The following is a 15,690-nucleotide window of genomic DNA, read 5'->3' as shown; positions in this document are numbered from 1 at the left end:
CTACAAGAACCACTTGTAATGATGGGGCTTTGTACTTTTGTCAGCCAGGCAGCTCTCTCGTGTCCCACACCTCATATATAGTGCTTTGCAAATGTTTTCTTTCTTTTTCTTCAAATGCTGGCGTTCAGACATCAGCTGCGGGGATTAAGGATGGGTCTTCTGAAGATCTCCCTCAGATCTTGATGAAAATCATGAGTCTGTGTTAGATGACTTCAGTACTTACAAATTACAATAGAGTTTAATTTACAGCACTGCTTTCCTCTGGAAATTCATGTTCATTCAATCTGTCAACATTGACTAAAAAATATGCTGCTAATGAAAATGTGGGAATTAAAACTTTCAATCCCTTCCCCTGCTAGACTCAAACAGGCACTTTATTTTTTTTATTCCATGGAATCTGACTTTTATTGACCTTGACTATAAAAATACTAAGTGGGTTAAATGAGCACCAAGGTTGCAATGACAGATTCCTGTGTGAATTTTTTTTATGAAACCTCCTATTTTAGTTAAGAACACAGCCTGCCGTGCAGCCTGCCACGCTTTGATCAACGGTTAAGTGCTGTTAAAAACAGCTGAATTTTATTAGCTCATGGAATTAAGCTTGTTTAAATAATAGATTTAATTTTTATCTTTTAAAAGAAATGTAAATAATAAATTAAAATAATAGATTTCTTTGTTAATTTTGAAAATAAATTTAAGTAACAGATTCATTATTTAAAATTTAAGTGAGGATGGGGAGGGTGTAACTGGTGCTGTAGCCTGTACATTAAATGGAACTGAGAGAAGGTTTTAAAGGTGTATGGGTTGTAGGAATAGGTTTCTCAAGGAGCACTACAGGACCTTCATTTTAAGCCTGATGCTCCTCTTACTTCCCTGAGGAACACCCTGGATAGGGTTTTGCCTGCATTGCATTTTTTTTTCTGTTTTTCACCACTGTAAATGAGAGGGAAGCCAGCTCACTCGCGTTTTTTATGAAAACTCAGAGTGCAATATGCTTTTTTTGCAAGAATACAGCCAAGTTGCTATCAGCTGGAGTAAATACATGAAGTGTGTATTTTAATAGCAAAGGTGCAGCACTTGTTTCATCAGCTTGCTCTTGGGGAAACATTTCTAATTTCAATGATCCCATAGGAAAATCTGGCATGCTTCCTGTAATTCATATATGTGACTATTAGATTTATACAAATTAGTGATATTTATTTTTATCCCTATAATAAAAAAGGAAATGTTTTTCCCTTATCGACACTTGTGATCTCAAGACTTGCTTAGCCTGCTGCTCTCTGGGACAATTCCTTGTGTCTTCCTTCACTATTCTGTGGTTATATTTTCCCATATTGTAGACAAAAAACCCCACAAAACAACCAGCAGCAAAATCTGTTAGTTTTAAGCAAATAGCTCTTGGGTCTTGGAAGAGTTAACAAACTTTTACGGCAAGGTTCAGGCAGTTCTGACCCCTATGGTAATATTTCATCTAAGGTTACTGTTGGGAGAGAAATCAAATTTCAGCTGTGAACATGATTGACAGGTGAAAGCAAGAGAGAGAAAGACATCTGGTCAGATGGGGAATTTGGGCAGGAGAAGGACAATTCAGGGAAGTGTCTCTGTGATATTAGGAATAATAAGCTTAGATATGAAAACTCCAATCCTCCACACTGTCTGGAGGAGAGCTCACTTGATATTCATGGAGCTGGCTTGGTTGGGGGAATTTAAGACTGTACATTTATAGTAGTGGACAGTAGTCTCCACGGTGTGACTTACTAACTTGGCTCCTTTGAAGGAATTATGTTATTTCTGGCAAACTTGAAGGATTTCAGGGCCGTTTATTTAATGACTGTGACAGGAATAGTTGGTGGTTGCTGGTTAAGAGGTTCTCACCATGATGTCCCTGGCAGGTCAGGCAGCAGCAGGGGTGGTGGAGGCCAGGACTGGTGTCACTCCATGTCCTCCCACTTCTGACAGCTTTCAGAGGAAGCACTGCAGGATGAATTTTGTGTTTATACACTCTTATACCAGCAACAAAATTAGTAGCTACCCCATAAAATACCACTAAGTGTCCATTGTGCTGTTTTACAAAGCAACAGTTATTTTGCAAAGATTGTGTTTTGTCTTATTCCAGCAGCACCAGCTAACATCCCTTACAATACATACATAACCCCAGGTGTGTTTCACTGTGCTTCAGTGTATTTTATTTGGTGCAGGAAAGCTTTTCCATCCTCCAGTGTCATGGAATATCCCTGTATTTCCTGATCAGCATGATGATGTTGGAAAGTAGAATTTACTTTTGACATAAAAAATGTAGCCAGGTTTTTTTCTAAAAAAGGGAAGAAAAAATTTGTTGGTTTTTTTATCACTGTAACAATGTTTCAGTTTTCAAAGAGGCTCTGAATGACCTTTTTAGAGCTCCAAGGGCAGGATGAGGCAATGATGGACCCTAAATTGCATCCTACCTACATCCCAGGTGAGAGGAAAGATCCTGGGTGGACTTCTGGCCCCACTGAAGCCTTTGGTAAAATCACCCTTTAATTCCTGGGCCCCACACTTCCACCACAAAGGAATATCTACAGGGGTGGTTGTAAAATAAAAAGCAAAATCTGAACTTATACGGAGGTAGCTGAGCTGTGAATTCCCAGGATGGATGTTCTTATTTGGGAGTAAGGGTGGATTTCCCCCTTCCCTACTACAGCTAAGCTGCTTTCAAAATATAATAAATTACCCAGGAAAATCCACTCTTATTCTAGAGTAGGAGTGTCCACCCAGGCAATGACTAGCACTGCAGTATAGTTTATTTCCTAATTTCCCCATATGGATGAGACCTGAACTAAGGGGAGAATAAGGAGCAGTAAAGAACAGAAATGTATTTTCTGTTCCTTTTCCAGTTTGCCTCCAAGACTTTTCACACAGGGGAAATCATGGTGCTCTGAAAATACACATTTACTTACTTTTCACTGCTATTCCTGCATTTGCACATGCATTTTTGAAAAACATTTGTGTTTTGTATAAGACCTTTTGCATTCTCATACTATTCACGTGTATTTTTGATGTGCAGTTGAGTCTGTCTGTTCATGACATCATTTCTCTTTTCATGGCCGTGGCCTGGGATATCAAACTACCCAACTTCACTGGAAATTAGATATTTTTTTTATTCCTAGACTGTACATCTGATAAAATTGAAAATTAAAGCTAAGAACTGTAAAAACAATCAAATTTCTTTGTGCATGAGCAAGTTATTTTTAACTTTACGTTGTTGAATTAACACTCCCTGTAAAATGTCTTTATTTTCCGAGGCTGATAGCAAGATAACTTCCATGAAATATTATTGGCAAACTTCCCACAGCAGTCAATGGGAGCCTTGTATGTATTTTTCAAGCAGATGTGCTCTGTTAAGCCTAAATGAGAATATTTTTTTGGTCAAATTGGTTGCAATATGTTATTCTTGATTAAAAAATTCAGAGTAACCTCTCCCCCTCCCTTTCCTCTCCCCAAACATATTTAGTACAATTTACAGATCATTTTGCATAGGTAAAAAATAAGTTCTTGAGTGCTTATAAAAAGCAGGATTTTACTATGCCTCAAATGCCTTTCTAGCTCATTCCTGTGAATTTGAAGTATGAAAATGTCTCAAATCTTTATGAGTGAAGAGAAAGTATATTCCATATGTAACAACTTTTTACTCCCCTAAAATTCCCAGGCGAGTCAATTTAATATTTTTCCCTGTGTTTAAAGTAAGCTCTAAAATATTTTCTGGTGACGTCATTCTTGCTGTTGTGTAGTTCTAATAAAGGATTTTAAGTGCTAAAAAAAAAAAAAACAACCCAGTTATATTTTTAACATCTCTCCTGGGTTTTCTAATTTGTGCCACTTACCAAATGATTCGCACTGTACCAAAATACAGGAGATTGATGAGACAGGAAAAGTACTGATTTAACATCCCACATATAAAATTACTTCTCAGGCTCCACATATAGTCACAATGTTTAGAGAGTGAAGAAAACGGGAGTTGGGAGTCACAGTCTGACTCACTTGTGAGACTTTGACCCACTTATTTGATTCTAGATTCAGCAAAATACTGGAGCACTTTAAACTTGTTATCTGAGGTTTCTTCTAAAGGTCTGTTACCGTTGATCTCTTTATATCTCAGTTTACACAGTTATAAACCTAGATAATTAATTCTTACCTTCTAGGCTTTTGTGGGAGTTAAAAAATAGCTGTAATGTTCCTTGAAGCCCTTTAATGAAAACTGGTTTATTGAAGTACTTGTCATTTACCTTACTTCATACTCTGGGATGAGAAATCACTGGTGTTGCCCAGGTCCCACACACCATTTCTACTGGGATGGGAATTTACTCTCCTGAGTTCACTGGGCCTGGATTACAAAGATCAGGTGCTTTGGGAGCTGGACATTTTCTGAATCACACATAACTTTACCCTGATTTTGAACGTGCCAAAATGTAGGCAAAATCAGTTATGTGCCCCATCTCTCTCTTAAAGACAATATAGCTTTAATACCTCTATGTACAGAATAGCTCCTGTGCACCTGCAAGGCATGCAGAGGTCACACTGTCCTTGTAATTCCTCCCCTTCCTGCCATTACCTTTTTTTCCCAAGGTTCGAGCCATTATCATTCAGCACTTGTGCAGCTTTTCTTTTCTTCCATCCCCAAATTATTATTGTTTCCCTCCTACCTTCTACCCCTCCCCAACCATAATGGAGTCCTCAGCTGTAAATTTGCTAACTATAAAGATTTTTGCTTGAAATGTTTTGAAAATGCTGCGAGAAAAAAAAAGAAAAAGAAAAGAAAGCCTATGAACAACACGCTGTGCCATGCTCCAGCGTTGCACTTCTATGGGAAAGATAATAAAGATATTAGCACTCATATAATTTCAGATAGGAAATGAAACCAGACATGAAAGAAACACTGGCTCCAGCTGTTGAGTGGGAATCAAACTAGCTATGGGAATTACAGGTATTGTCACCGGAGACAGCCTGACTTCTGAGAAATGACCTCAGGTGTAGGAGCTTGCTGTGGCCCCTTGCAGATATTAACACCTAATTAACAATCTGCGAGAGCATCCTACATCTTAATCACCAGTGAGGTGAGAATGACAATCACAAGGAGGAGAAGGAGAAGGAAAATGGTAATTTTTCCTCTGCATGCATCATCTAATAACCATGGTTATTCAGATGCAGCTAAATGCGATTTCCTTTTAGTCATTTCTGTCTATTGGAAGGCACAGTAAGTTCATTTGCTAGCAGGTAGGCAGCGGAGGTGAGAATTGAATTGATCTGAGATACTCTGAAAAATTGACCCTGAGGTCATTCCTAGTTTAAATTGGGAAGTAAGGCTGAGCTCATGTCTTCCCTTTCTTCTCTCCCCTCTCCCTATTCCCCCTCTTTTTGTGTTTTCAGGCATATTAGTCTGTACTGCGTAATTACTTAAACATACTCTGATGGTGGGGAACCTTGTTCCCTCAAAGTTAATCAAAATAAAGTGAGCTTTTGTTAGCAGTGATAGGTAATTAAATCTCGGCTGGGCTTGTGCAGGGCCTTTGTGCCGGGTTATTGACGGCAGAGCCGCGCTCCCCGGCCCTTCTGCTGCAGCACAGCCCCGAGCAGCACCAAGATTCAGGCCCGGCTAAATTAGGAAATGGGTGTGAAGGCATGGAAAGCTTAACGGGCCCAGGCTGTAAAGGAGAGGGGTGCATGGCAGCACATCCTGAGTCTCCCAGAGGAAGGGCGATTTCCCTGGGGAGAGGTGCACGTTTTAAAGAGGAGAAAATCAGAGGTGGCACTTCTGCATTTCTGCAATCTTCTGGCTGTGGTTTTTAGCAGCAACAGCTGGAAGTGTGAATGGGAACAACCTACTAACCCAATTGCAGCTCCAGTGTACACACCTAGGGCCAAATTCTGCTTCCTATTACCTGGTGTAAATGCTCAGGAGCATGGGGGAGCTGATGGAGAGGCTCTGGGCTTAGTCCCATACCAGAGGGCTGGTGCTAGTAAAAAGCAAGCAAGAAAGTAAAACAAAGACCAGAGTTACTTGGTGCCACCAAAGCCAAGGCAGGAGTAGCCTCCCTGGGATCTGTGGTGATGCTCCAGCTTGCCTCTGGATCACTTGGGCAGGATCCAATGGAGCTGTAATGTAATGCCTTTTAATGGATGCTTTTATGTGCGCTTCCAAACAGCTTCCACTTTCAAACGTCTTTACAAGAGAGTTAAAACAAGAGGCAGGCAGGGAATGAGGAATCAGCTCGTCAGTACATTTGTAGTCCTCATTCTGCAGAAGCTCTACCCATGGCACTCCCTTGCTGTGCACAGGAACAAACTCTTTCCATATTACTTGGACCCAAATTATATTCTAATAAGGAGAGAGTGGCAAAGTGAAGACAGCATTATATTAACCACTCAGCTTCCATGGAAACTCCCATCATTTTCTTTCCCATGACAAGTGATAATCTCTGTGTTTTTTGTTATGCTCACTTCTTCAACTCCTTTAGCTTTGTTTTCATGTGTTGGCCTTGCACTAAAAAAATATAACTTGACATCTTGTGTCTTCTCAGCTAAAAAGGTATCAGTTCCTGGACTTAATGTCAGCTGTACGCAGATCAAAGGCAAGAAACATAAAAGTTGACATATATTATTTATTTCATGGTTTACATCAATGATGCTTCTCCCTATCCTTTTTTGTTATTATTGCTGATGTTTTGCTCATAATGTTGCGCTCACTTCTCAAAAGTGTTTGTCCCCTACAGACAAATATTCATATTAATGTAATCCATCAGCAGCTAAAAAATGCCAGCTCACTTCAGCATTTCCCGCACATCCAAAAATCCCATTGTTTTTGCAGGACTTGGGTGTGCAAAGAATGCAGGATCGGGCCCAGGGCTGGAATTTGGGAGCTGGAGACTTTTTCCCTCAGCCCCTGCGGTGCCCGGGGTTGGCTGGAGCAGCCTGGGGCGCTGGAGCAGGGAGTGGGAGACGCTGCATTCCCTCCCTGCATTGTGAGCTGCTGCAGAGGCGAGACGAATGTCAGGCTTTGAGGGGAGCAAAAGCTCTAAACAGACTTTTTCTCTTTTTCCCAGTAGTTTGGGTTTTTTTTCACTCTGCCTTTCCCCATCTTGTTTGCCTTCGAAGTCTGAGTGAGTAATGCAGGGTCTGTCTTTCTGTGTCCAGAAAACCATCTGAGATCGGTCAGAAATGCTGCTCCAACCTGTGTTTCCCTCTGACTGCTCCATTTAGTGTAAAACTTTCCTTTTTTTCTCTCTTTGTCAACAATTGTGGCAGGTTTTACTTCCTGAGTTACAGACCCCGCTGAAATGCTGAGTCTGATCTTGCCCCCTACCCTCCCACGAGCTATTTTTTTCCGCAATGAAAATAATAATGCTTGAGAACCATCCTTGGCTTTTTTTGTTTTGTTTTCTTTTCTTTTGTTTAGTTTGGTTTTATTTTAAAGCTTGCTGACAATTGTCAAATGTTCATTCTAGCAAAGAAGTCCTGGGAGGGTCTAGCCCTGCTGCACAGCCGGCAGGAGTAATTTGCAGTGCTCCTTGGAGCTCAGCTATTCAGCCAATGTGTGTCGCTTTACTATTTCTTTAAAATTTAATTGGGATCAGGCAATCAAGTGTCTCCAAAATTTTTGCCTCTTCAGGCTGCAATAAAGCCACTTATAATTTATAATCAAAGTTTGGTATCGTTAAACTAAACTGTAAAACCTACTTCAGGGCTTCAGTCGTAAAATAAGTATACGATAAATATTGCAGTGGGTCTTGAGCAGCACAGCTCTACCAACAGCACGTGAATGAATACACACACACACATATTTCACACTTCTTTCTTTTTTTTTTTTTTCTGAGTGTGTGTGCATACGTTTAGTTCCAGAGGTAAGAAAGATGTAAATAATAGATAACTGCCATGTATTCTTTCTTGGAAGGATTGAAGCTAAGATAGATTTATAGCCCAAGCAGTTAATTTAAATGCAAAATGAAGTGTTAATTCATTAAAGTCATTTATGCATCAACATTATTTTTATGTCTTTATTTATATTTTCCTGTAATATGCAGCAATGTAGTATTCATCCTGGGGTTTTTTCTGTCTGTTGACTGTACTGCTCCTTTGCTTAGATTTTTTTCTAACAAGGCAGCTCATTTAGAAAGAAATGTTTATGTGAAGTGCTTGTCAGTTGGCATTTTTACTAGTGTGCTAACCCAAAGGTAAAATATAAAGGCACGTCTTTTCCTTGCTGGCTTGTTGCTACTAGAAGGGTTCCTCCCTTGTTAGCTTGATAAATAATTTTACTAGCGGGAATCTGCTGAATTTTTATGCTTGCTGTCTATTTTCTGCTTGCTGCAAATAAATTCCAGCACTCCGAGGGCACTAAAACTCCAAGCACATGGTATTTTCCCATTTTGTTGCTGGTTGCCCTGAAATATTTATTTCATCTTGTGTTTTTAATTAAATCTTTTTTCTAAAAAAAGTGTAGGAAAAAATCCCTCAAGTTATACAATTATTTCCAAATTAATATTTTAGTCTGAATTATATTTAATATAAAATCTTGAGTTTAAATAACACATTATCACAGGTACTCTAAATGGGTAGTGTTAAATCAGTCATCACTCCAACTACCTAATGGTTTTCAGATTAAGTACAAGGATTATTTATTGATATATTATCCATGTAAGCATTTCTTGCAATTTATTATATACTTTTAGTTTTCCCAGTTTTCCATCAAGAAAATTAATATAATTTGCCACATAAAAACTCAAGTTTCACAAGACAATTCACCAAAAAGCTTTAGATTACATCCATTGCATGGATGGCAGAAAAAAGTTTGCAAGAAAATTAACTGGGAAGGCTAAAGTGGAAGAGCAGTTGGTTCATGTTTTTACTTTTTTTTTTTTAAGATTTATGCATTTTAAATTTTAATTTAATTCAAGAAAACAAGAGTCAGACCCAAAATTCTCCCCCTTCTCCAACAGAGCAAATTCTGCTTGTCAGAGGGTGCCTGTCACATATCTGGAGACTTGGTGCTCCTTGGCAGCACATCCCCACTCAGTGTCCCAGGTGCTCCTTGGCAGCACATCCCCTCTCAGTGTCCCAGGTGCTCATGGTTCAGTGTCCCACATGCCCATTTTGGGGGCTTTTCAGCCTTGCATGGATTTGGAGCTGCTTTTCGCAAGGCTTTCCTGCTGATCTGCCCAGGGCCAGCTCCTCCTGCCATGCCCGTGGGTGCTGCTGTCAGGGGAACAGATCACTTTGCATCCAACAGGATCCCTGGCTGTGGGTCCTGTGGAGCTGTCTCAGCTCTTCCCAAAGCTGCAGGGATGCAGCCAGCATCGATTCCTTGCACACCTGCAGCTCAGGGAGTGAGCAGGGAAAGGACCTGGATGCAGGCTGGGGCTGCTGCGCCTCTCATGCCCACCCCATCCTTTCCAAGAGAGGGGATGCAGGGCAGCCAAGCAGCAGGACCTGTTCAGACTTTCCCTCAAACTGCAGAAGGACAAATATTTTTGAAGATGGCAGGCAAATCCACACAAAATTATATAATTATTTGCATATTTGTAACGCAATTTATCTAAAAGCAACACTCGAACTTTGTCCCAAATTCTTGCATTCCTACACCAACCACCCTCCCATTCATTTGCTTATTTCCATAAGAATTAGGTGATGGATCTGAGCAGTGTAAGCACATGCTGCTGCCTGGCTGCCCTGCAGACATCAGCCTTTTCACTTACATGAGCACATCCCAAATCAAGTAATTGGCTGGTGGGAAGAGCTGATACACCAGCCCTGAGCAGATAAAGGAAAAGCTTGGCCAGTGGGGCAAATTACCCTTGGGGGCTCGGCCATATAAAATCATAAGTGAAACAGGGTTGTGAGGAGTCTCAGGAGGTGATGTAATCCATCCCTTTGCCATGAGGCAGGCTTACATTATCCCTGATGGATATTTGCATAACCTGTTGTTTAAGCCCCCCATGGAGAGTGTGACACGTCCATGGAGCCTCCCTGGCAGACCTTCATCATCCTCCCTCCTCAAAAGCATCTCTCCCTGTCTAACCCACAGCTCAGGTCCCTCATGTCCCCACACCAAGGACAGCCCATTCTTTTCCTCTTTGCTCTCACCCTTTGCATATTTGAAGGCTGTTGTTATGGCTTGCAGCAGTGTCCTTTTCTCTAGACTAAACAGCTCCACGTTTTCTAGTCTTTCTTCATAGGTTATGGTCATGACATTGTTATTTAATATCTTGTCTGAAGAGTCTGCATACAGTAAACTTGCTGGAATTCAATTTACCTGTGTTGAAAAGGATTGTGAGGATGCTGCCTGCAGGCTTTACAGCATTTGAAAGAGGAATAATTTAATTCTCACTCTGATATTCTGTTTTATGCAGGATGGAGGGTACAGAGCATTTCTTTACCTGGGAGTGTTAACTGCAGCCTCCCCATGAATTTACCCTGGTAACAGGAATATTGTAGTGCAATGTGCAGCCAGAGTGTAATGACAGGCTTCAGGAAACATGTTTTAACATTTTATAATTTTATATATGAAAGTAAGAATGGGAGATAGGATTCTGCCTCTGTGGTTGTAGGTTGCACCTTGAGGTGTTCAAGGTGCTGCATGCATAATCTGTCCCACAGGTTTCATGAATTTCAAAAGCAGCTGAGCAGCTACAGCCACCTGCACACCACCTTTCCCTCTGCTGGTATTACTGCTCAGTTTGGGTAGATCAGATTTTCCATTGTGACAGAAGGAATTTTGCCCCAAAATGCCACAGATGAAGGTGAACCGAAGGAGATTTCTTGGCCATCTGGGTGGACTTTGCTCTTGGCTCTAGGTTGCTTTTTTAAAAGTTGAAAAATACATTTTGTGCTTTTTCAGTGGAGATTCTCTTTGCTCCTTGGAAAAAAAAAAAAAAAAAAGGAAAACAGAACCTACTAATTCTGTTTCTCTCATTGACTTCCAGTGTCTTGCCTGGGAGGTTGGTAGGTAGATATGCTGGAGCAAACCAAAAGTATTGACTTGTGAGTAAATATTCCCCAGGGACTTTTCTTCTCAGATGTGCTGGCACAAATTGCTCTGCAGTGGGATTAATCTGCATGGCAGAATACCAGGCAGCATCTCCTGGAGGTGGATTTAAGTTTTGTATGATTTTGGCTTCCTAACTGAAGGCTTTACCAAACCCTGCCTTGAAAAGTGATAATGGATGTGCACACACTGCCACCTCACTAAGACAGACCAGGTGCCACTTCTGGAGGTAAAATCTGACAGATTTTTAAGGGTGATAGTTGGTGTATTCATACTCATCATGTACTTTTATGAGGGGAAGATAAGAATTTCCATTTATGATACAAATATCTCTTTCTTCTTTGAGGTTCTACCTCTGCTTTGCATTGTATACATCCCCTTTCTTATAAAACTGCTTTGGACATCCATATGCCCCCAGTGATCACCTCATCAACTTAAAAAGTTGTCACATCTAAAAGTATGAACTTTATGTACACTATGGGAGTGTATGTAGAATCAGGAAAGCAGCAATCAAATCAAGTAAATATTTTACACTAAGTATTTTCTAGCTCTAATGGAAGATCTTGTTGAGAAATATTCACAGAACTCTGTTATGTAGAAAGCAAAATGAGAATGACCTTGCTGAGCCATTGGCTCAAGTCACAGATGTAGCAGAGAAGAGAAGAGAAAATATATGCTTCCTTCCTTAAAGAATGGAGTTAGGGACCAGTTCTTACCATGGGAAAGAAGAGAGAGGGAAATGTATTGTCTTCCTTTCAGTGGTTCATTTTTCTTTGCAAAGTGATTAATGCATTACTATAGCGAATTTATTGTATAGCCTGATTACCATTGCCTAATAAATCTAAACAACTGTGACTGTCATGGTGATAAGGCTGGCATGATTTTGTCTCTCTTAAAAAAGGTTTATAAGTTAAGCTTAACTTTTAGCTTTCTGTATTTCTGGGATAAAATTTATTTGGGCCATTACAGCTCTATCTGTTTGAAACTGCACCAAAAGGAAATAAGTTTTTCAAAAGGACAGTATATTATAGGAAGAGTTTTACCTTCACTCAATTTGCAAAAGAAAGTGAACATCAGCATTAAAATGGAAATGAAGTTCAGGAGAAAATAATAACTCAGTTGTTTAAAAAAGGTTTTAACATTTAAAAGGGACTTTGCAAATATCAAGGATGGACAACCCAATTAAATTAACTGCATTACAGTCACAGCCATTAACACCTCTGGCTCAGCGTTTCTCAGGCTACTGGAGTTTGCTGAGGGCTTGTCTGTGCCTGGATGAGAGACTTGCAGGGAGCTGCAGGAAAAAGGGCTTTGTGATGATGAGAGCCATTTTCTTTGAACCACAGGGGAAGTGGTGCTCCACTGTTGGTGCTGTGGCTGTGCTGAACCAGACACTGGCCAAGTGCTGGGGTTGGGACACATCTCTTGGCCATACAGGCACTTCCCACTCCCCATGTTCCATTCTGTCACTTCAAACATGGATATCAGTTCTTTCTTTCTTTGCCTTTTCCTCTCTCCCTGAGAACGTGTGAAAGAGCTCTGCACGTCTGTGCTGCAGTGGTTCATGACTGTTCTTGCAGAATGCTGTGGTGAGCGTCACTCTCATGAGAACAGCCAACCTTTGGAGGATGTGATGTGGAAAGAGATGGAAAGAGATCAAGTTCAAGAGATCAAGAGATCAAGTGCAGGGATGTCCATTTACTTACCCTTCTTTTCCCATCAGCCATAAGGAACAAGCACAGGGCATTAGCAGGGTGTGTTAGAGGAGTTTCCATACCCTGGGTTTTCTATTCTTTCCCTCTCCCTGGCCCCTGCCCACCACCATGTCTCACACTCTCTCCCTCAGAGCAGCACCAGCTGCTTTTGTAGAAGCAGAGACTACTCAGGCATCTTTGTACATCTTGGTCCATCATTGCTTTGTCTTCCTTCAAATCTTCTGCACAAAACCTGGAACCAAGGCAGAGAGTGTGGCCTATTTAATTGGTAGAAAACTCAGCTGTCACCTGAGCTGTAAGTTGTAAATTGCAAATTGCTTCCAAAAAGGTGCAGCTAAAATTTCTTGCATAGTTGTGTGAATTTTGTAGTATAAAGAAAGACCAGGAAAAGATCATGAACCTTCCTACATCCTTCAGCTGCTCTGGGAGACCTTTCACTTTCCATTACCTAGGAGACACCATTCCCACTGACAGTCATCAGTGATGTTTGATTTGGAGTGGCAATACTGGAGTTTGAGTCTGGGGACATGAATTGAATGTCTCAAAAACATCCAGGCTTGCATGTGGCCTGACAGTAGCTGGTAGTTTATATTAAAAAAAAGTTGAAGGTCTTTTCTTGATTTTAAGCCCCTGAACTCCTGGCATTTTTTTCCTTCTTTCACGTTTTTCCTCAGTAACAGTGTAGTTTATCTTGAAGCCAGTAGAGTTCAAAAGGTCTCTATTTAGATATGAATTACTTCATTCAGGAATAAAGAAGAAAAAAAAAAAGTTACTTGGTACAATCTGGTACAATCAAGTATCATGAAGGGGAAAAAAAAGCGTTAAGCTTTTGCATAGGCTTTCAAGGGCTCAAAGGTTTCTTTTTTTGACTGGGTATGTTGAACATCTTGAAAATAAACCAGAGTGTTTCAAAAGAGAAGATAGATGTGTCTGTTCAAATAGGCATTGCATTTGGAATTGGTGCCTCTGGTTGTTAAACAGAATCCTTGTTTAATGTCCTCATTAAGAACTGTGACTTACCACCAGTTTTATGAAGATCAAGTCATTTACTTTTAAAGTAAATTAAAGCAAATTTCTCTGTGGTGACAAGTCAATAAAACAATGGAAGGCTCAAGTTTTTCAATCAACCAACATCTGTTCCTTGTTTTCCTCTGGATGTAGATGCCCTGTGTGCAGCAATAGGTGAACAGAGTGAGAGCCAATTGCTGTAATGGGGGGGGGGGGCGGTTCTGGATATTTTTTGTGGGTGTTATGGGTTGGATTTGGGTTTCTTTGTTTGCTTGTTTGTTTCAACACAACGTTTGCTTAACACCATAAGCTCAGTCCACTTTTGGAAATGGTAATTTTGTAGTTTCCTGTGGCAGCACATTCAGAGCTCCGGTGACACGTGAGCGGTGACAGCCGATGGCTCCGATGCTGCATTTCTCTGCTGGAAGCACAGTAAGCTTTGCAGGGTAGTGTAAGTGGTAAACCACTTCTTGGAAACACAGTCAGCACAAATGAGATCCCATCTTTTGTCCGAGCCACCCACACCAGCAGCAGACACCTCTGAAACCGAGGGATGTTCTCTGAGCTGTGGTGGGAACTGGGTTGTATAAAAACCTCACTGAAACCACTTCCATGCTGTAGCCACACGTAACCTCTTTGTCTTGAAACTCTGTCTCAGAGAGAAGCCAGCAGCTGAAACCCAAGGTATCAGGTCCATTTTACATTTCAACAAGTGCAGGATGCAAACAGTGCCGTGTTTGTTTTAAGGGTTCTGGAGGGTTTGGCATTTGCTGGTGTGAGAACTGGCTCCCTGCTGTGTGAAATGTTCACATGTGGATTTGTGCTGTGTGGGAAATGCTGGCAGAGTGGAAAAGAGAGGGGAAGCTCTGCTGGGAAAGTAAGAGGGGGCTGAATATTATTCACTTGGGGCATAAGTCTTTTCCTAATTCCTCTTTAGAGGGTAGTTTGTCTTGGACAGCTCAGCATTGACTTTTGGAATGGTTGAGGAGGACAGGAAGTCATTACTGGATTCATATGAAAATTAGGGAGCTCAAGATCATTTTAGACATTTCAAAAAATGTCAGTGAACATCCAGAGGCCATTGCTGCTCTCACCCTTTGACATCTACCTGCTCACTCACGTGGTAATGGACCTCATCTTCAGAGGTGTAGGTATGTCCTTTATCTCATGGTCCTCTTCTGAGCCCTCAGGTTGAAGACATTTGGTGGGAATGGTTTGCCCCCATTCAGACCTTTATGGGGCCAGGAAATAGGCTGCTTTACTTTATGGGAAATGAGTAATTATGTTTCACCAAATTCAAGGTGCCTGGCTGTGGGAAACAGGCAACTTCTGCTTTGTTAGTTTTTCTAGGAAAGAATTAACAAATTTTTTTACATGCTATGTTTGCATGCTTCTGTTATGCTACACTAGATTTTAACATACAGAAGCACATAGATCTATTGAGCAGTTCTGAAATCTCTGTTTTTTCCAAAGGATGAATAATATAATTACCATCATTAAAAGCACAAAAAACTCCAACCAACCAATCAACCAACCAGCAAACCAACCAGAACTGAAACTCAAAACTTGGTGAGTTTTGGATGATAAAAGAAATGGTAACATGTAATCCATCCCAAGAATGTTTTGGTAATTGCTGCCTATTTTCAGCTTAATAATTGAATATGGGAAAGTATAAATTTAAATAGCTTTCTCTTCTTTCTCATTGTCCACATAAAGAGATGCTGCACTCAGTCAGAGGAGGAAGCAGATGAGTCAACCAGCCAAGATGCAGCTTTCTGGGGTATGAGCTGTCATGATATGTGGGTACCTGCTCAACCCCTCTTATCCATGGTTTCAGTGGGATTTGGAGGGATCTGTGATCATCATGTTTGGACTCATGATAAGCAGGAGATGTACACCCAAAGGCAATGCACAGATGCATCTTGGTAGGAAAAGTGTTTCCAGGGAGCA

At 40.8% G+C, this 15,690-nt stretch overlaps 1 protein-coding gene across 2 annotated transcripts in view; it reads left to right on the top strand.

Annotated features, from left to right (window-relative positions):
• Positions 1-15,690, top strand: part of MAF (MAF bZIP transcription factor) — a 184,754-nt gene that overhangs the window by 12,510 nt on the left and 156,554 nt on the right. The gene's annotated exons all lie outside the window — the stretch shown is intronic.

This window comes from Ammospiza caudacuta, chromosome 13 (assembly GCF_027887145.1).
Source record: "Ammospiza caudacuta isolate bAmmCau1 chromosome 13, bAmmCau1.pri, whole genome shotgun sequence".
In the NCBI taxonomy this organism is placed as follows: Eukaryota; Metazoa; Chordata; class Aves; order Passeriformes; family Passerellidae; genus Ammospiza; species Ammospiza caudacuta.
This window is presented reverse-complemented; position numbering and strand designations above follow the sequence as displayed.